The 21,088-nt window shown below is 47.4% G+C and overlaps 1 protein-coding gene across 1 annotated transcript in view; it reads right to left on the minus strand.

Annotated features, from left to right (window-relative positions):
• The window catches only part of APBB1IP (amyloid beta precursor protein binding family B member 1 interacting protein), a 281,248-nt gene that overhangs the window by 214,038 nt on the left and 46,122 nt on the right, over positions 1 to 21,088 (minus strand). The gene's annotated exons all lie outside the window — the stretch shown is intronic.

Raw genomic sequence — 21,088 nt, forward strand, 5'->3', positions numbered from 1 at the left:
CTATTTCTTATGTTCTTATGTTCTAAAGCAGGAAGTCAAGCTGGCAAGAGGTAACAGTTCTTCTCCTACTTGTTGGCCCAAGTGGGTAAAAAGGTAGGGGGGGGGGGTAATTAAGTAAGATATGGAGGAATGGGGGGTGGGAGCCTAAATGAGATAGGTAGGATTAATGGGAAGAGACTGTGAAAGTTAGAAAGGGAGGAGGTCATTGAGGTTATGGTCAGCTGGAGGAGAGAGGGGCTGAAAGGGTTGGGGATGTCTACAGGCAAATGGTTCTTGCCAGAAGGAGAATAAAAAATAAAGGGGGATGTAACTGAATGGTCTTTCTTAATAAACTCTTCAGCTGGGATCTTAATGTGTTTCCTTCTCCCGGATATGAGAAATGATATGTAGGCACAGTCTGGTCTCTTTATTCTCGCCTAAATTCCAAACTTCACAGTTCACTATTCAGGGCTTAGGTCAGTATGCATTCCAGACAGGTGCACACATAAGTAGAGGCTGACGCGGCTTCAGACAGTGAAACCTAGCCTTGATTTCCTAATCTGCCCAGTTACTCAGCTTTCCTCTCATCTCCCTTAAGTACCAGCAAAGAAAACCTTCAGCTCAATTTAAGTACAAGAGAAGAAAAACCCTTGGAGAGCCACAGCTATGCTCTGGGCCTCACCTGCCTGATGTTGATCTGGTCCTGCTGATCCAACAGTTCCTAGCAGTTTGGCTTTTGTAATCCAGCTGTAACTATCCTTAATCAAGTCCAACTGGCCTCTTAGCGCAGAATGCCAGAATAGTGCAAATCCCAGTAGGCTCTTTCCAACTCTAACCTCCTTTCCTCTGTGGGCTTCAGTAAGCCCTCTAGAGCTCCCCCTAGAGGCAAAGAGTCTGAACTTCTGGTGATGATGTTTTTCCGGCAGTGTGGCCCGAAGTCAAATTGATGTAAAATGCAGTCAGGCACTGAATGATTGTAAGGAGAGCTTCGAAAGGACATGACATTAAAATGCGTGAACTCTGGATAACAAATGGCTAAATACTGGATTTGTTTATCCCCCTGAAACAGATTGTTTTGATTTGTTTTGCCGACCGCCTGGGTCTGACTATTCTTCCTAGCTGCCCTGCCCCAACCTTGGTCTGTATCTGACCCTGTTAGACCGCTGCCTGCCCTGACCCTGGTGTGTCTCTGGACTCTAGTTTTCACCACCCCCCTAGGGGCCCCACCTAAGTCCTGCTGGCCACCAGACCCCCAAGGGCTCAACCTGCAGGGGAGGCGTCTGGTAAAGGCGAAGCTCCAGACTGTCCCGCTAAAGGGTGCGTTTGCCAGCTGCCAGCATAAGCCTCGTGGTTTTGCCCTCGAGGTTGCGTCACCTGTGCCACAGCACTAAGGGCACCCCCCACCCACTATCCCTCACAATATAAAAACAATAAAAAAAATTGATTGACTTTTTCAACACATGGATTCGGTCATAGGATTAGCAACAAGGCAATTGAAGGCTGAACACTGGAAGTGCTTATTATGAGGGTCTAAAGAAAAAAATACATATAGTGTTGGAAGTTTGTTTTACTAATTTTAACTTCAGGAGAGACATAGTTCCCTACATAAGTCACCAAGGATATGTCTTTAATTTTAATTGTATTATTTCAAGGGAAGTATCAGAAGGGGAGAGGGTAAGCAGGGGAGAGGTCACTGTGTATGTTTGTGTGTGGGGGGGAGGGGGCAGGGGATGTTTTTTTTCAGAGTGGAGCTCTAGGTCACTGCTTCCCCCCCTTCTGTAAACAACGTGCATGTTGACCCTGGCATGCAAGGTTGGCTTGTAGCAGTTTACATAATACCCCAGGTCAGGAGTTAAATTGCATGTGATAAAAATACACACAGGGAGGGTAATTTTCAACAGACTGTATAAGTCAACACCTATAAATATGTGCACACAAAATTTATGCCTATATTTTATAAACGGTGTGACAGTGGCCACACAGTTTATAAAATACTGTGCATCTCTGTCTCAAAAATTCACGCGTATGTTTCATTATGCACACTTTTATATACCTATTTTATTAAAGATTATGCACATATTTTATGTGAAATAACTGTAACATGCGCATATTTAGTAGTTTATGTGGGGAGGCAGGTATTTTAAGTATGTACATACTCTGCTTATGAAAATACCTGTGCCTGTACTTTTAATTGCCAGTTTGTTGACACCTCCACCAGCTCACTCACATGTCTACCAGTTCATCGAGACACTCGACTACTTCGCCCAGACCTCCCTCCCAAAAACTGCAGACACAGACAAGTGCGATTTCATTTTCACAACTCAGTTAGCAAGTGTAAAAGTGTGTGTTTAGGTCTGATAATGTATGCATGCATACAGCTTACAAAATACTAACTTCTGCTTGAACTACCAAGCCCTGCCCTAGAATGCCCAAACTGTTCCTCGTTTTGTTCACATTTATGTGTAACATTATTAGTATATGCAAGCTTCAGGCTTTTACAAATGCTACTTGCAATTTTATGTGCTGAAATCTTTTGAAAATTACCCCTTAAATTTAGGTCCTTATACCACAGGTTTAGTAAATAGCATAGGTAATGACTAATGAGGTCATTACTATGCAAATTAATTGTTTGGCAAATGGGGGCATGGTGAATTTTGCCATGCCCACATTGGCGATAACCAGTTTCCCCACAATAATAAATCAAACATTTTTTAGTGCATACGATAAGCATGATTACTGCTCATGATAAATGTAGCACGTGTTTAATACCTAGGCGCTACTGTTTGGTTATTCATATGCTATAGTAAGTAGAGTCAGAACTTCTGACCCTTCAGAGTTCTCTATGTCAAATGCAGAGGTGTAGTTTTCAACAGTCTTAGAGGAAGCAGATAAAGTAGTCCACTGGAATGCACAGAATTAAGAATTAACAAATAAAAACAACAAAATATTATTTAAAATATATAGGAACGTGGTCTACCAACTACCAAGCAGCATCACAGGCTCCAAATAGTCTTTTTTAAAGTTCTGAAAAGAAATTAAAATCCTGGTGTGATACAGGAATTATTAAAGAAATGTTTATTATCTTATTGTAGATTGTCATCAGCAATTCTGTAGTCTACCCTCACTCACTAATTGGTATCCCCTTACTTTTTCACGTTCAACTGCTTCTTCTTTTTTTCTGATCTCTTTCACCATTTTACAAGATAAGTGAAGTAAAAATGTTTTACTGTTGCGTTTGTGAACCCTTGGGCCGAGGCAGGGTTGACACAACCTTCATGGAGGAGCCCTGCAGGTGCCCACTGTCAGCAGGCAGATCCAGACAAAGCAGAAGCCCACATTCCCTTTGGATAGAGCCTTTGGGTGCCATGGCTGGCAGGTCTTAGGAGGAAGCCTCTGCTGTTAGCAGAGAGACCCGTTAAGATTGCTGAGTCAGTTTAAGCGAGGTCAGGCATATCTGATGGAGGCAGGAGCAGGGGCGGATTGACCTATCGGGGGTTCGGGCTTCCCCCGGTGGGCCGATCTAGCTGGTCAAGTGGTCTCGACCGCGTGGCTCTTCCTCAGCCCAGCCTCAGCACCTCCAAGCCAGCCCCCACCGGAGACCAAGACAGTGGGGGCCGAAGAAATAAAAATAGAGGCTGGCGAGGCTGAAGAAAAGAAGATCAGCCAGCCCCCGTGGGAGACCAAGCCGGCAGGGGCCGAAGAAATTAAAATCGAGGCCGACGGTGGCGGCGGCAGAGGCCGAAGAAAAGAAGATGGGCGCCTCCCAGCCAGCCTCAAGCGGGGGCTGGCTGGGCGGTGCCCATCTTCTTTTCTTCGGCCTCCGCTGGCCTTGATTTTAATTTCTTCGGCCCCCGCTGGCCTCGATTTTAATTTCTTCAGCCCCCGCCAGCTTGGTCTCCGGCGGGGGCCGAAGAAATTAAAATCGAGGCCGGCGGCGGCCGAAGACGTGAACACTGGTGCTGCTAACCTCTGCCGGAGACCAGCTGTTCAGCAGGGGGGCCTTAGATCGGAAGGGTACTTCTGTGTGTATGTGAGAAAGGAATGGTGTTTCTGTGTGTGTGTGTGTGTGTGTATGTGTGTGTGAATGTGTGTGTGTGTATATGTGAGAAAGGAATGGTGCTTCTGTGTGTATGTGAGAAAAGAATGGTGCTTCTGTGTGTGTTTGTGTGTACGTGAGAAAGGAATGTTGCTTCTGTGTGTGACAGGGAAGGTGCTTCTGTGTGTGAGGCAGGGAGGGTGCTTCTGTATGTGTGTGGTGTATATGTGAGTCAGGGAGGGTACTTGTGTGAGTCAATGTATGTGTGTGAGAGAGAGATGGAGTATGTTTTTGGCTGGCTTGTGCCTGTGAGAGAGAGGGCATGTGTGTGATTGAGCCTGTTTGTAAATGAGATAGAACATGTGTGTGATTGAGAGCTTGTGTGTAAGTGAAATAGAGAGAGCATGTGTGTGATTGAAATCCTGTGTGTAAGAGGGAGCGAGAGCATTGTGTGATTGAGAGAGACTGGCCAGAGAGGTGACGGGTGTATGTGTGAGACTGATCAGGGAGATGACTGGTATGTGTGTGCTTGTGTGTATGTGTGTGTGTATGTGTGAGAGAGAGGGAGAGACTGGTTGGGGAGATGATTGGTGTGTGAGAGACAGAAACTGGTCTTGAGGGTATGACTGGTGTGTGTATGTGAGAGAGAGAGAGAGAAGAGACTGGTTGTGGTCCCTAAGGAAGAGGACCATGAGGACAGCTTCAGCAGCTACTGCTGCTTCTGGTGTGGCCTGCAAGGGAAAGAAGTAGGAGAACTGCTGGAGAGGGAAAGTAAAGGTGGCTTTTTAAGTTCATTTTTCTTGATTGACTACCATTTTAATTATTGGGTAGTATGTGATGTGTCTGCTGTTTGAAATATTTTATTGGTGTTAGGTAAAGTTTTCAAAATTTGCTTGAGTCTTTAATTATTGGATATTCTATTCATCAGCTGTTTTGAAATTATTTTATTAGTATGATTTTATAATTATGATTCATGATTTATATATCTTGATTTTATTGATTGTTTCATGACGAATGGTGACATTTTTGTTTTTCCATTGTTGCACTGTATAGAGTCTGGCGTGATACGTTTTACAGTTTAGTTTTTGTCTGCACATTTCTATTTATACTTTATGTGGCTTTATTCTGTATTTGGTGAGAGTTTGTGTTCTGCATGCAAAGACTGAGATGAAGCATTCTTTTAGCATGTGGTTTCTCTGTAGGGATCTGTAGTAGCTTGGCCTGTTCTGTTTTCCTGATAGGAGGTGTATTGATATTTTAGATTTTGGTGTAATATTTGTGGTATTCTTTTTATAGGTGGGGTTGTTATTCTTTGAGTTTTGGCAAATAGTACTGTGTTGATACAGGAGGACCATGCCGAAATATAGGGGTGTGTACATATATATGTAAATTATATATGTAAATTATATTGTATATGTAATTGGGTACCCATGGGCCAGTATGGAGAAAAATCCCCCGGGCCACTATTTTCCCACAATCTGCCCCTGGGCAGGAGTCAGAGGCAGGCAGTATTCTAGTGTATCCAGGGACAGGAAGTGGTCAGTGATATGTGAAGGTCAAGCATATCCAGAGGCAGGCCGAAGTCAATACCAGGTATCCAACCAAAGGGAATGGCAGGACAGATAGGTAGGGCAGAAAGGCAAGGAGAAGAGTAGGCATGCAATGAGAGAGACACAGAAGAACTGAAGAATTGAAGACAAGGGTGCTGGACTGAAGAATTGAAGACAAGGAATGCTGGAACAGGAGATGAAATGCTGGAGTAACACGCACTACTATACAAGCAGGGAGACCTGTTGCTAAAGTGTCAGTGGAGTGTCAGCAGAGGCCTTATATAGGCCTTAAGTGGTGATATCATTAAGAGGCGCCTCCAGTTCTTTCCCACCGTGGGTCCTTTAAAATAGGCAACATCGGGCGCGTGCACATCCTAAGAGGAGCAGGGCCAAAAAATGTCAGCAGCGTCCTGCCACGTGAGCTATTGGTGGCATCTTGTCATGCTGGTGTGCAGTGGCATACCACAAAGACTCCAGGAGACTGTGCCCCACCAACAGCCAGTGAGAGAGGCCCTGCTGGGAAGGTGAATACAGAGGTTTGCAGGAACAATCCACGGACCACCGAGCACAACAGTACCCCCCTCGTAAGCCCCCTCCTTGAAGATTTGGGTTTCTTGGGCAACTAGTAATATAAATCTTTCAGAAGATAGAGATCCAGAATGTTGGAGGCTGACTCCCAAGAACTTTCTTCCGGATTGTAGTTTTTCCAAGAAAGGAGTTATTCAATTTTTTTGTCCCATGGCATGAGTCACCCTTGCTGGCCACCTCTTGTGGTTCAGGCAGTGCCCTGGAGGGCCAAGAGAGTAACACTGTATTGAGTAGCAACACATGGAACACATTGTGAAATTTCAATGCTGGATGTAATTTCAGTTGATACGTGATGAGTCCCAGTTGTCAGAGTACAGAGAAAGGCCCAATATAGCATGGGGCCAGATGCATGGAGGGAACCCATAGGTGTAAATGCTGTGTGCTTAACCACACTTTCTCTGCAATCTTAAACTGAGTAAGTGGTCTTCTATGAGTATCCACAGTTTGCTCTGTCAGAGCTTTCTGAATTAGGTGATTGGTCCATTCCCATATTTCATGCAGTTCCTGGGCATAGAGTTGAGCTGCTTTTAAGGGCATTGTCATGGGTAATGGCAAAGGAGGCAAAGGTTGTTTTCCATAGACTTGTTTGAAAGGGGAGGATGCCATGACAGCATTAATATGGGTGTTATGGGAGAATTCAGCCAATGGCAAGAGGACGGCCCATTGTTCTGGTGCTTGTTGGTGTATGAGCAGAGGAAGGTCTTTAGAGTATTATTGGTGTGCTCTGCTTGTCCATACCCTTCCGGGTGGTGTAGTTTATCGTAATGCCAAACGTTTTGCAGAGAGAGCACCAAAATCATACGGTGAATTGCATACCTCTGTCTGACAATATGTGCTTGGGCAACCCATGCAACCAGAAAACATGGAGGGTGAAAAGGCGCACCATTTCTGGTGCTGAAGAAAGGTCTGGCTGTTAGCTTCGTGGACCCTTGGGCCGATCGGAACCAGGAGATGGAGTACCTTAGAGAGGTAGGGGCACCGGTTCCAAATGGGAGGCGGCGAAAGCAGGCTCGCGGGCTACCGGGAGAAAGACACGAAGGGCCCTATGCGACCAAGGACCCGGAGATGAAGCTGACCCGGTGGGAGAGGTGCTTCGCCCTGGAAGCCGGTACTCCCCCGAGAGGAGCTCGTAGGAGTCCGGCCGCTGGGACTTAGGCGGTTCACCCTGGAAGCCGGTGTCCCCCCGGGAGGAGCCCGTAGGAACCCGGCCGCTGGGACTTAGGAGATCCCTATCGATGGAGAAGTAGCTCACCAAGCCCGGGTCAGGTGTCGGAGAATCGCTGTCAGCCGGTCCGCGTCTAGAGCCAGAGAAGTCGTTGTCAGCCAGTCCAAGTCGAGATCCAGAGAAGTATCGTAAGCCAAGCCGAGTCGAGAGCCAGAAGACACCGAAGCCGAACCAGGGTCAGAAGCCAAGAAGAACCACAAGCCAATCCGAAGTCGAAAACCAGAAGATCAAAGTGACGAGCAGGAATACAGCAACTGGGAGCAGGACGAACCTGGGAACCTCGTTGCAAGGCAATGGCTTGGCTGTACTGCAGGGTTTTTATACCCTGCAGCGTCTGACGTCACCCGGGAGCTTCCCCTGCCAATTTCCTGTGCTGGCCCTTTAAAGCCAGCTGAGAGACGCGCGCGTGCGTCTAGGGGGCGGGGCCAGCCGCCGAGGAACGCCGACGGATCGGAAGAGGCCGGGACGCGATGCCAGAGGGCCCTGCAGGCCCGAGTGAGGTCGGGACAGGCCGGGGGCGCAGCGCCCGCGGTCCCTGCAGGCCTGGGAGGCCGGAGCCAGCGACGCTACCGCCGCGGGGTGAGTGTCGGTCCCGGGGGCGCCCCGGGATCGCAACAGTACCCCTCCTCCTACGGCCCCCCCCAGGAGGACGCGGCTTGTCCGGGTGCGCCCTATGAAACTGGAGGAGAAGGTCTTTGTCGAGAATGTGCGAGGAGGGCTCCCAAGAGTTCTCTTCAGGACCGTACCCCTCCCAGGAAAGGAGATACTCCCAGTGTCGACGACGGAACCGAACATCCAGGACCTCCTTAACCGTGTACGTGGCTCCAGGGTCAGTCGCAACAGGAGTGGGCTCCGGAGGCTGAGGTCGCAAGTGGGAGTGGACCACTGGTTTGAGAAGAGAGACGTGGAAAACATCATGAATCTTCAGCGTGGATGGGAGGCGTAACCGATAGGACACTGCTCCTATGCGTTCAGCTACCGGGAAGGGGCCGATGTAGCGAGGCGCCAGTCTCATGGAGGGAGTCCGCAGCTGAATGTGTCTGGTGCTCAGCCAGACCTTTGTCCCGGGTAAGAAGACAGGTGCGGGGCGTCGAGACCGGTCTGCATACTTTTTGAACCGGGCCGTGGTCTTGTGAAGTCTCTCCTGGGTGGAGAGCCAGAGCTGATGGATCTGCTCCGCTGTCAGCTGTGCTGCCGGGGAAGAGACCGTCGCAGGTAAGGGCAAAGGAGGTTTGGGTACTTTCCCGTAAACCAGTTGGAAGGGGGACTGTAAGGTGGCCGAGTGTTTGTGTCGGTTATAAGAAAACTCGGCCCAGGGAAGAAGCGAGACCCAGTTGTCTTGGAGGTCCCCCACGAAGGCTCGGAGAAAGGCCTTGAGAGTACGATTTGTCCGTTCGACCTGGCCGTTACTCTGCGGATGAAACGCTGTAGTTAGGTCCAGCTGTACCCCGAACTTCCTGCAAAGAGCCCTCCAGTACTTTGCTGTGAACTGGGGACCTCGGTCTGAGGTAAGGTGCAAGGGCAAGCCATGTAGCCGAAAGATATGGTGGACAAACAATGTGGCCAGTTCAGGAGCCGAAGGCAGTTTGGCCAATGGCACAAAGTGGGCCATCTTTGAGAATCGGTCAATGGTGACCCAAATGACGGTCTTCCCCTCAGAGGGCGGCAACTCCACAATGAAATCCGTGGAAATGTGCGTCCACGGTTCCGTAGGAATGGGAAGCGGCTGCAGGAGTCCCCATGGTCGACCTGGTAATGGTTTTTGCTGGGCACAAGTAGGACACGACTGCACATAAAGCCGGACATCCTCCTTCATCCGTGGCCACCAATAGAACTCCGTCAAGAGCTCCAAAGTTCGGGCAATCCCTGGGTGCCCGGCCGTGAGGGAATCGTGTGCCCATGCTAAGACCCTCCTCCTGGAGCGGGCCGGGACTACTGTCTTGCCCGCGGGTCTGACGTCAGAGGCGGCTAGACACACCTTAGCTGGATCCAGAATGTAGCGAAGTGGTTCTGGGGTGTCCTCCGTCTCAGTAGCACGAGAGAGAGCATCTGCCCTTACGTTCTTGGCCGCCGGTCGGTAATGGAGAGTAAAGTTGAAGCGGCTGAAAAAGAGGGACCAGCGTGCCTGCCGAGGGTTGAGTCTTTGGGCACGGCACAGGTATTCCAAATTTTTATGGTCGGTGTAGACTATGATGGGGTGTTGGGCCCCCTCCAGCCACTGGCGCCACTCCTCAAAGGCTAGCTTGACTGCGAGTAGCTCCTTGTCGCCGATACCATAGTTTCTTTCGGCGGGAGAGAACTTACGAGAGAAATAGGAGCAGGGCCGGGTTTTCCCATTCTTGTCGAGTTGAGCCAACACAGCCCCTACCGCCACGTCGGAGGCGTCCACTTCTACCACAAATTGGCGCAAGGGATCAGGGTGTCGGAGGCAGGTCTCCCGTAGAAAGGCCTTTTTAAGTTCCTGGAAGGCTTGTGTTGCGTTGGGGGTCCATTTGTGGGCATCAGCTCCTTTACGGGTGAGGGCCGTTAGAGGCGCCACCAGGCTGGAGTAGTGTGGAATGAAGTGGCGATAGAAGTTGGCGAAGCCTAAAAAGCGCTGGAGCGCTTTCACCCCATGGGGCTGAGGCCATTTCTCAATGGCTGCGACCTTATCCGGGTCCATCTGGAAGCCCGTTGAAGAAACAATGTATCCCAGGAAAGGCAGCGAGTCTTGTTCGAATTGGCATTTTTCCAATTTGGCGTATAGCCGGTTCTCTCTTAGTTTCTGGAGTACTTGGCGAACATGTTGGCGATGAGAGGCAAGATCCCGGGAGTAAATTAGGACATCATCCAAATACACGATAACCGTGGTGTGCAGCAGCTCGCGAAGAACCTCGTTCATCAGGTTTTGAAACACAGCTGGGGCGTTGCAGAGACCGAATGGCATGACGAGATATTCGTAGTGACCGTCTCTGGTGTTAAAGGCGGTCTTCCATTCGTCCCCCGGGCGGATCCGCACTAGGTTATACGCCCCTCGGAGGTCAAGCTTGGTGAAAAAGCGAGCCCCTTGAAGGCGGTCTAAGAGTTCCGGAATCAAAGGCAATGGATAACGATCCCGACGGGTGATTAGGTTCAGGCCCCGGTAATTGATACAGGGGCGAAGGGACCCGTCCTTCTTCCCTACAAAAAAGAACCCGGCCCCGGCGGGGGAGTTGGATGGTCTGATGAAACCCCGTTCTAGGTTCTCCTTTATGTAGGCCGACATAGCCTGAGTCTCTGGCAGGGATAGTGGATAGACCCTCCCACGGGGTGGCGTAGTCCCTGGTAGCAGAGCGATTGCGCAATCAAAGGGTCGGTGTTCCGGGAGTAATTCGGCTTTTTCTTTGGAAAAGACGTCGCGGAAGTCGTGATACTGAGGCGGAACCGTCAAGGGGGTCGTGAGGAGAGGTAGTGTCTGCAAAGGACGAGCGGGGAGGCAGCGATGGAAACACGCTGAACCCCAAGACGTAATCTGCAGCGTGGCCCAATCGATCGTAGGCGAATGTTCCCTGAGCCAGGGCAGGCCCAGGACCACGGGGTGAATAGATTTTTCAAGAATGAGGAAGGACATCTCCTCCCTATGCAGGGCTCCGACTTGAAGCTTCAGCGGGGTAGTGCGAGTAGCGATGACACCCGGGAGGGGGACCCCCTGGATAGAGGAGACTCGCACGGGTGGTTCCTGAGGCAGGACCTTGAGCTGGAGCTGTTGCACCAGTTCTTGGAGGATAAAATTCCCCCCGGACCCAGAGTCTAGCAGGGCTAAGGTGTCAAATCCACCCTCAGGCAGACAAAGGCGTACCGGTACGGTACATGGGGAGTTGGGTGAAACATTGCCTAGAGTTAACTCCCCGCTAGACTCTAGGTTCGGGCGTTTTCCGGGCGCTCGGTACAGCGGGCTAAGAAATGTCCGTTGCTCCCACAGTAAAGACACAGTCTTTGGGCGCGACGGCGCCTCCGCTCTTCAGAAGATAGGGGCCCTCTCCCCAATTGCATAGGCTCCTCTGCCGAGGTGGTCGCGGCAGCAGGCTGGGAAGTTCGGGTACGAGGCGGAGTGACCCTGCGACTGGTCTGTCCCGACGTGGGTCTTCGGTCCCGGAAGCGGCGCTGGATGCGTCGATCCACTCGCCCAGCCAGCTCAATCAAATCTTGAAGATCGTCAGGCAGGTCCCGGGCTGCCAGTTCGTCCTGGAGCCGTGGTGAAAGTCCCTCCAGGAAAATGCCATGCAAGCTGTCTTCGCCCCAAGCCAGCTCAGAGGCGAGGGTCTGGAATTCCATCGCGTATTCTTCCAGAGGCCGATTCCCCTGTCTCAGCTGGAGCAATTCGGAGGCGGCTGTGGAGGCACGGGATGGTTCATCGAAGACTCTTCGAAACGACTTGACGAACTGCACTAGGTTGTTCAGTCTGAAGTCCTGGCGTTCCCAAAGGGAAGAAGCCCAGACCAATGGTTTCCCATCCAGGAGGGAAATGATGTACGTCGTCTTGACTCGATCCGTGGGAAATTGTGCGGGCAGCAGGTCAAAACGAATATAACATTGATTGAGGAATCCTCTGCATGTCTTAGGATCCCCTGAGTACCGGGCTGGTGCGGGCATCTGTACAGGAGTGATGGAACCCATACTAGCCTGAGAGGAAGATGCCACAGGAGCTACTGCGGAGGCCCCCTCCACGCGATCCGCCAGGCGTTGAACCGTTGACATCAAGGTTTCGAGGCAGTTCTGTTGCTGCTGTAGCTTCTGGGCTATGCCCGGGATGGCTTTGAGTCCAGCAAGGTCCGCCGGGTCCATGGCCTTGCAATCTGTTAGCTTCGTGGACCCTTGGGCCGATCGGAACCAGGAGATGGAGTACCTTAGAGAGGTAGGGGCACCGGTTCCAAACGGGAGGCGGCGAAAGCAGGCTCGCGGGCTACCGGGAGAAAGACACGAAGGGCCCTATGCGACCAAGGACCCGGAGATGAAGCTGACCCGGTGGGAGAGGTGCTTCGCCCTGGAAGCCGGTACTCCCCCGAGAGGAGCTCGTAGGAGTCCGGCCGCTGGGACTTAGGCGGTTCACCCTGGAAGCCGGTGTCCCCCCGGGAGGAGCCCGTAGGAACCCGGCCGCTGGGACTTAGGAGATCCCTATCGATGGAGAAGTAGCTCACCAAGCCCGGGTCAGGTGTCGGAGAATCGCTGTCAGCCGGTCCGCGTCTAGAGCCAGAGAAGTCGTTGTCAGCCAGTCCAAGTCGAGATCCAGAGAAGTATCGTAAGCCAAGCCGAGTCGAGAGCCAGAAGACACCGAAGCCGAACCAGGGTCAGAAGCCAAGAAGAACCACAAGCCAATCCGAAGTCGAAAACCAGAAGATCAAAGTGACGAGCAGGAATACAGCAACTGGGAGCAGGACGAACCTGGGAACCTCGTTGCAAGGCAATGGCTTGGCTGTACTGCAGGGTTTTTATACCCTGCAGCGTCTGACGTCACCCGGGAGCTTCCCCTGCCAATTTCCTGTGCTGGCCCTTTAAAGCCAGCTGAGAGACGCGCGCGTGCGTCTAGGGGGCGGGGCCAGCCGCCGAGGAACGCCGACGGATCGGAAGAGGCCGGGACGCGATGCCAGAGGGCCCTGCAGGCCCGAGTGAGGTCGGGACAGGCCGGGGGCGCAGCGCCCGCGGTCCCTGCAGGCCTGGGAGGCCGGAGCCAGCGACGCTACCGCCGCGGGGTGAGTGTCGGTCCCGGGGGCGCCCCGGGATCGCAACACTGGCAGTGGGAAGAAGTATGCTATCTTAAAGAATCGATCAATGGCCACCAAGCTCGCGGTGGTGCTGGCTGAGATAGGGAGGTCCATGATAAAATCCATGGACAGGTAGGTCTAGTATGCCCTGGGGGATGGCAATGGCCATGCAGTGTTTTCTGCTGTGCCAGGTAGGGCACGAGTCAATGTAGGCCTTGATGTCTTTCTTCATTTGGGGCCACCAGTAGTGTCACTGAAGTAATTCGAAAGTTTGTGCCCATCCAGGGTGACCTACACATGGGAGTCATGGGCCCATTTCAATACTTTCTCATATAATCTGGAAGGTAGAATTGTCTTCCCTGGAGGAACGGTTATCATGGTAGCCGGGAGTATCTCAGCAGGATTGATGATGTGTCTGGGAGTTTCTGGAACATCCTTGGTCTGGAAGGAGTGAGAGAGCTGTGTGATATTGCAGTTCGAAGCCGAAACAAGCTAAGAACAAAGACCAACAATCCTTTCTTGCATTTAACTGCTAGGCTTGATGTAGGTGTTCAAGGTTTTTATGATCCATGTATATTGTAACACAATGTTGGGTTTCTTTGAGTAAGTGATGCCATTCCTCGAGAGCTAGTTTGAAAGCTAAAAGCTCTTGATCCCCGATGTCATATTTACACTGTGGGTGAAAATTTCTTTGAGATGAAGGAATAAGGAGAAAGTACTCATTTTGAAGTGTGTTGACTCAGACTGCCCCTACGCCTAAAGTAGATGCATCCACTTCTAGGATGAAGGGCCATGTGGGGTCTTGGTGGCACAAACAGGGCCCATCTAGGAAGGCGTTCTTCAACTCTTGGAATGTTACTAAAGCATCAAGAGGCCAATCTTTAGTGTTAGTGCCCTTGTGAGTAAGTGCAGTAAGGGGGGCTGCCAAGAAGGAGTAGTTTGGGATAAACTGATGATATTGTCTTCCTTTATTCAAATAATTTTCTGCAAACGATTTTTTGATATTTGGCATTTGAATATAATTCTGCCCTCTCGTGTGGTGGTTTTGTGGATATTGGAATTGAGAGGAGGGTGCTTCTGATTTTGCAAATATGAATTACTGGCAGGAAGGGGGACAGTAAGTAAATACATGGCTCTAGCACTAAACTTTCAAAAGGAAAACTTTGAGAAAATGAGGAAAACATTTAAAAAAATACTGAAAGGTGCAGCTACAAAGATATAGAGTATGCAACAGGCATTGACATTGTTTAAAAATACCATCTTAGAAGAGCAATCCAGATGTATTCCATGTATTAAGAAAGGTGGAAGGAAGGCCAAACATTGCCAGCATGTTTAAAAAGTGAGGTGAAAGAGGCTATTTTAGCCAAAAGATCTTCATTCGAAAACTGGAAGAAGGATCCATTAGAGGAAAATAGGATAAAGCATAAGAATTGGCAAGTTAAATGTGAGACATTGATAAGACAAGCTAAGAGAGAATTTGAAAAGAAGTTGGCTGTGGAGGCAAAAACTCAAAACAAAAATCTTTTAAAATATATCTGAAGCAGAAAGCCTGCGAGGGAGTCGGTTGGACCGTTAGATGATCGAGGGGTTAAAGGAAGATAAGGACATTGTGGAAAGACTAAATTAATTCTTTGCTTTGGTATTTACTGAAGAGGAATTTGGGGAGATACCCATTCCAGAGATTATTTTCAAGGATGATGATTCAGATGAACTGAACCAAATTATGGTGAATCTAGAAGATTTAGTAGGCCAGATTGACAAAGTGAAGAGTAGAAAATCACCGTATAGTATACACTCCAGGGTTCTGAAAGAACTCAAAATTGAAATTTCAGACCTATTAGTAAAAATTTGTAACCTATCATTAAAATCATCTATTGAACCTGAAGACTGGAGGGTAGCCAATCTAACCCCAATATTTAAAAAGGATTCCAGGGAAGATCTGGGAAACTATAGACTAGTGAGCCTGATTTCAGTGCTGGGAAAAATCATGGAAACTGTTATAAAGAATAAAAGCACAAAACATTTAGATAGACATGATTTGATAGGACACCTCCAGAATAGATATACCCAAAGGAAATCTTGCCTCACAAATCTCCTACATTTTTATGAAGGGATAAATAAACATGTGGACAAAGCTGAACCGGTAGATGTCCCCATATCCCTTTGGACTGTGGGGATAATGAGTTGATCAATAAGTTCCTTCAGGATAAAGTTCCCTCCTTCGCTGGAATACACAAATACCTGTTTGGTGAAGTGAATGGAACCCAACTCCAAGGTCACGGGCAGTAGCAATTGGGGAGCTGGAAAAGTGAGGCCTAGGGTCATTTCCCCATAAGAACCTAGGTGTTGGTGTTTCCCAACCTCAATGGGCATTGATCCAGCAGATGACCCCAGCCCACGCAGTGTAAGCAGAGACCCCTCTGTCTGTGTCAGAACCTCTCCTCTGGGGCCACGCAGCTATGGTCCACTTTCATGGGCTCTTTGTGAGAAGTAGAAGTTGAGGGGACAGGAGCCAGAGGTGACAATGGTTGTTGGAATTGGGGGGTGGACCTCTCAATTCCTCTGCTGGAGACAGCTGTCAATTTTCCCAGTTAACAGAATAAGTTCTTACAGAGAGGCAAGGAGATCCCAAATGGAAAGCTCAACCTTAATCCTTGAGGAGACACCTTTGAGAAAGATTGCTAAAGACTGTCTTCCTGCCAGTTGAGCTCCATGACCAGCATCCGGAATTCTATAGCATAATTCACCAGGGTTCTGGATCCTTGGCAGAGATGTAGCCTCTAGAGGCCATGGTGGCCAAATGCCCAGACTCCTCAAAGATGGTCCTGAAGTGTTCCGTGAATTGTTGCAAATTGTGCAAAAGAGGATCCCCATATGCCCAGAGGGGTGGGGCCCAGGATAGGGCTGTCCCATCCAACAAGGAAATAATATCTGTTGTCTTTGTCAGGTTATCAGGGAACAATGGTGCCTGTAGAGAAAAGCGAATACAGCACTGATTCAAGAATTCCTGGCATAGCTTGGGGGTCAGTGGTCTACTGGCATCAGTTCTGTCTAACATTTAAAGTTAGACAGAACTGATGCTAGCAATTTTAAAAGAATTGCACGCGTGTCCATGTGGACGTGGTTCCAGGTTCACACACATGGCTACACCGATTTTATAACATGTGTTATAAAGCCAGATGCTGTGAAATTGGACAGCTAGATGATACGGGAGGTAGAGGTACTGGTGCCAGAGAAGGTGCCTCCACTAAGGTAGTCAAGGCATCCAGGCGAGCAGACATGTGGTCCATAGAGATGGTCAGGAGTTCCAGGATTCGTTGTTGATCCTGTAGCCTATGGGCCAGACCCGGGATGGCCTGCAAGGATGTCAAATCCGCTGGCTCTATGGTCTCAGCAACCTGTTGCATTCGTGGACCCTTGGGCCAAGGCAGGGTTGACACAATCTGCAAGGAGGAGCCTTGCATGCCCCCACCATTGGTAAGTGGACCCAAACAAGGCAGAGGCCCAAGTGGAGCTTCGCCTTTACCAGTCCATGATCCCCTTGGGTTGAGCCTTTGGGTGCCGAAGCCACCAGGTCTTAGATGGGGGCTTCTGCTATTGGCAGAGAGATTCGTCAAGATGGCTTGGTCAGTGTAAGCAAAGGTCAGGCGTATCTAGAGGACTCCTACCTGCCACCAGATATGGTACGATAAGATATTTTAAATTAAACCGGTACGATAAGATATTTTATCTTGAGTATCGGTATATTAAAAGATATTAAATAAATAAAATTAAAATACCCTGGAAATCAGACTAGCATCTTTATCTGGATTTTGAAATCATACCATTCTGTGGTAGATCCTGCAATTTTGTTCCAACTCAAAAATAGGATCCCAATGTAAATGTTTGGACACTATTGATTATGGACTCCAACTTCCTTCTTTTGCCCAAGGTACTAGTCTGTGAGCGCAGCCTTAATCTGTCCTAGAATCAGGCTCTGGCTGTTTTCTATATGTTGAATATATATATATATTTATTTATTTATTTATTTAGCATTTTTCTATACCGACTTTCCAATAACAGAATTACTGATCAATTCGGTTTACATTCTAAACAATAACAATGACAAGTCAATGTCTTACAATGAACAGGTTGAATTAACTTGGATTAAGATATATGGGGGTTAATAACATAATTACATGGTCCGGAGCCTAATGTAGGCTGGAGGTTGGGTTTTGATATTAGACTGCCAAAGATCAAATGAATTTTAGAGAAGGTCTATATAGTTCTCTAGCGTGTTACCACGTAGGGATCATTGGCATGGGTATTCCGCAGGTTGATGTTATGGGAAAGCTTGGTTGAATAACTAGGTCTTGAGTCTTTTTTTAAATGTGGTGGAGCATTGCACTGATCTGAGATCTGATGGGAGAGTGTTCCAGAGTTTGGGACCAGCTGTGGAGAAAGCTCTTTTACTTAATGCTGACTTCATCGGTGGAATTTGAAGGTTGTTTTTGTAGGCTTGTCTCACAGGTCTGGTAGAGGTGTGTAGTTGGAGAGGGAATATGAGCTCGAGTGGTGCCAGGTTGTGTATTGCCTTGTGGGTTACTGAGAGCACTTTGAAAAGAATTCTGAATTTGACGGGAAGCCAGTGTAGGCTTTTTAAAATGGGTGAGATGTGGTCTCTTTTGTTGGACTTGGTTAAGATCCTCGCTGCAGCGTTCTGCAGCATCTGCAGCGGTTTTATGGCATTGGCAGGGAGACCCAGTAGAAGTGAGTTGCAGTAATCTATTTTCGTGAGAATGATTGCTTGTAGAACTAATCGGAAGTCTTTAAAATGTAGGAGAGGTCTCAGTCTTTTTAAGACTTGTAATTTGAAGAATCCATCCTTTACGATGTTATTTATGAGTGATCTGTAATTCATATATGAATATAGAGGCAAAGGTGTGTCACGTGGCAATAGTAGACCTGCAAATTACTCAAAGCAGATTTCAAATAACTAAGGTTAAATCAAGGTTTTTAATTAAAGGAATTCAGAACTTTCAAATATTCAAAGCAGCAGGCATGTAAACATCAAAGATTTAAATATGTATCCAATTTTAGTTTGAGATGTGTCTAGATTTTGTTGAAAATCAGAAAGTTGAGAACTGTAGGTTTCAGCTGAAATTTGTTGTTTTAATAAATTAAACTGAGTTGTAACTTGATCCTGGAGATAAAGCAGTTTGTTCTATATGTTGGTCATCTGACTGTTTATGAAAATGTACTTTTATAAACAGACAAGCAATAGATTCTTTTCACGTTTTCAGAGCTACATTTCCTTTAAAGTTAGACAGAACTGATGCTAGCAATTTTAAAAGAATTGCACGCGTGTCCATGTGGACGTGGTTCCAGGTTCACACACATGGCTACACCGATTTTATAACATGTGCACGCTAACCCAAAAATCGGGATCCCCAAAAAAAAAAGCATGAACCACGGGAAAAATGAAATTTCCCACGGCAGGCCGAAATGAAGCCCGAACCGAATTATTTTACTGCTGCTCATCTCTACTTAATACAGAGGTGAATTTAGGAGCTCCTTCTCCTGAAGACATGGGGCCTCTTGATCCCAGCTGGACTCAGCCTCTTATCTTGCCCCAGCAGGGTCCCTCCTATGGATTTGTCTCTCACTGTCAAGCCGATTCAATAAGAAGCGCGAGAGAATGGGCACGCTATGTTGAGCGCCCGCTTTCCCAACGCGCATCCAGCCACCTCTTCTAGGTGCATGATCCTGTATTTAAATGAGGGGGTTGCACTAAAAAGGAGGTGCTAGGGATGATAGCGCTTCCCTAGCACCTCCTTATTAGCTGCAACCCAGGAGAGGTGGCTAACATGTGGGTTCAGGAAACTGACACTCAATTTTACGAGCATCGGTTTTCCAAACCCGCTGACAGCCATAGATTTAGAAAATGGACGCCGGTAAAATTGAGTGTCTGTTCTCCTAATCTGACTGGCCGGCACATTTTTTAACATTTTTGGTTCCTCCGACTTAATATCGCTAGGATATTAAGTCATAGGGTGTACAGAAAAGCAGTTTTTTCTGCTTTTCTGTACACTTTTTCCGGCTCAGAAATTAATGCCTGTCCTTGCCTATTCAGAATCCCTGATATTTCTAATTGTCCCTTCCTCTGCACCAATACATTTCTTTTGGGAATGGGGCAGGGGAAGGGTGGATTAGAATTAGTACTACTTGCTTTCAGATTCAACCTCTGAAATCACCCCATTTTGTATGCCCCTGATGTCATGCATATAGTCCAGCTCTGAATTCTTAATTTAAGCCAACCAAATTTACATATGGGACCAACAGTGTAAAGAAATGGCCCTAATATCCCTCCTTAACCTAGGTGGCACCAGGCTAAATGCCTGGTCTACCTTAAAACCTAGAGTGAGAGAGAGCTCAGAGCTGGACTATATGTATGACATAAGGGATAGGGGTGTGCATTCGTATTGACCGCATATGTAAAACGCTACTTATATATATATATATTTTTTTTTTAAATTCTTTATTTATAACTTTTCAAATAATAGATACAATCATATTATTTGTATTCAGAATACATGGTTATTTATAAAAAGAAAATTCACTGAATTTACATTGTTATACATTGAAAATTAAACCATTAATATCAATCAAATGGAGGGTTTCTATTCCTTGATAATTATCTTTTTAAAGGGGAATAACAGGAAATATTTCAGGATTGATTCTTACTTATACTATACCCAGTATTTATCATTTAGATGGATAATGGGGATGAGGTAGGCATCCTATTTTGAGTTAAGAAATTCTTTAATTGGTCTGGGATGAAAAATAAATATGTAACTTCTTGTTTTTTAATAATACACTTACACGGGAAGCTGAGGGTAAAAGAAAAGCCCAATGAAAGAACCTCTTGTCGAAAATTCAAAAAGGCTTCACGCCTTTGCTGGGTGGTAACAGCCAAATCAGGAAAGAATTTTACATCCTTATCATGAAATTTTACCGGGTATTTGCTAAAATATTTCTTCATGACAGAGTTAACATCCAAAAAGGAATAAAAGGTCACTAGCAATGTACCCCAGTTTATTACTTCCAAGGAGGAATCCTCCAGAAAATTAGACAAGTTACCCTGAAATAATTCTGGTCTCGCCATATTTCTTGGAGGGGGGAGAAAACTGCAATTATTTATAGTTGGAGCTCTATCCTCAGAAAAACCGAGTTGCTCTACAAGAAACTTTTTTAAGGTAATCAAAGAGTCTTCCCCTACTTTACGCGGAAAATTCAGAAATCTTAAATTAAATCTTTTAGAATTATTTTCTAACATTTCAACTCTACGGGATAAATATTCTTTATCTTTAACTAAAGCTTGTCTAATTTCTGAGTTTTTCCTCTCTTGGAGTTCCAAAACTTTAATTCGTTCATTAGAGTCTTTTATCTGTTTTTGTATTCTCAAAGAATCTTGTTGATTCCCTTCGCACATCGAATTCATTTTCTCTTCCAGATTTTGAATTTTTCCCATCATGCCTGCCATCATATCCCAAAGCGTATCCATCGTTACTACAGCAGGTTTGGTTGGGATATCAGCTTGCTTTAGATTTGGTGTAAAGTCTTTAACTCCATTTGGGGTCAAATCGGAAACATCCCCTGCTGCCCCTTTAAAATTTCTAGAGGCAGCTGTGTCTGTTTGTTCTTGGATTTTGATTGCATCAAGCTGCAATCCTTGAGATGTTAACTCAAGATTTTCCAAAGATAATTCCGTTACCCTTTCCAAAACTCTCTGCTGGGGTGCTAGCCCGATGTGAGGGCTAAGGGACGCTTCTTCTGCCGGCTCAATAGATTTCCCCAAAACTACTGGCACATCAGATTCCTCAGCTCCCTTAAGTGAGGGTATAGGGGATAACATATAACTTGATATTTCTTGCTGTATAGGAGACGACATTGGTGGGGGAGGATAAATTCTTATTCTCCCCTTCCGCTTTGGAGGCATACTTAAGGATAG

Source organism: Rhinatrema bivittatum, chromosome 2 (genome assembly GCF_901001135.1).
Source record: "Rhinatrema bivittatum chromosome 2, aRhiBiv1.1, whole genome shotgun sequence".
In the NCBI taxonomy this organism is placed as follows: domain Eukaryota; kingdom Metazoa; phylum Chordata; class Amphibia; order Gymnophiona; family Rhinatrematidae; genus Rhinatrema; species Rhinatrema bivittatum.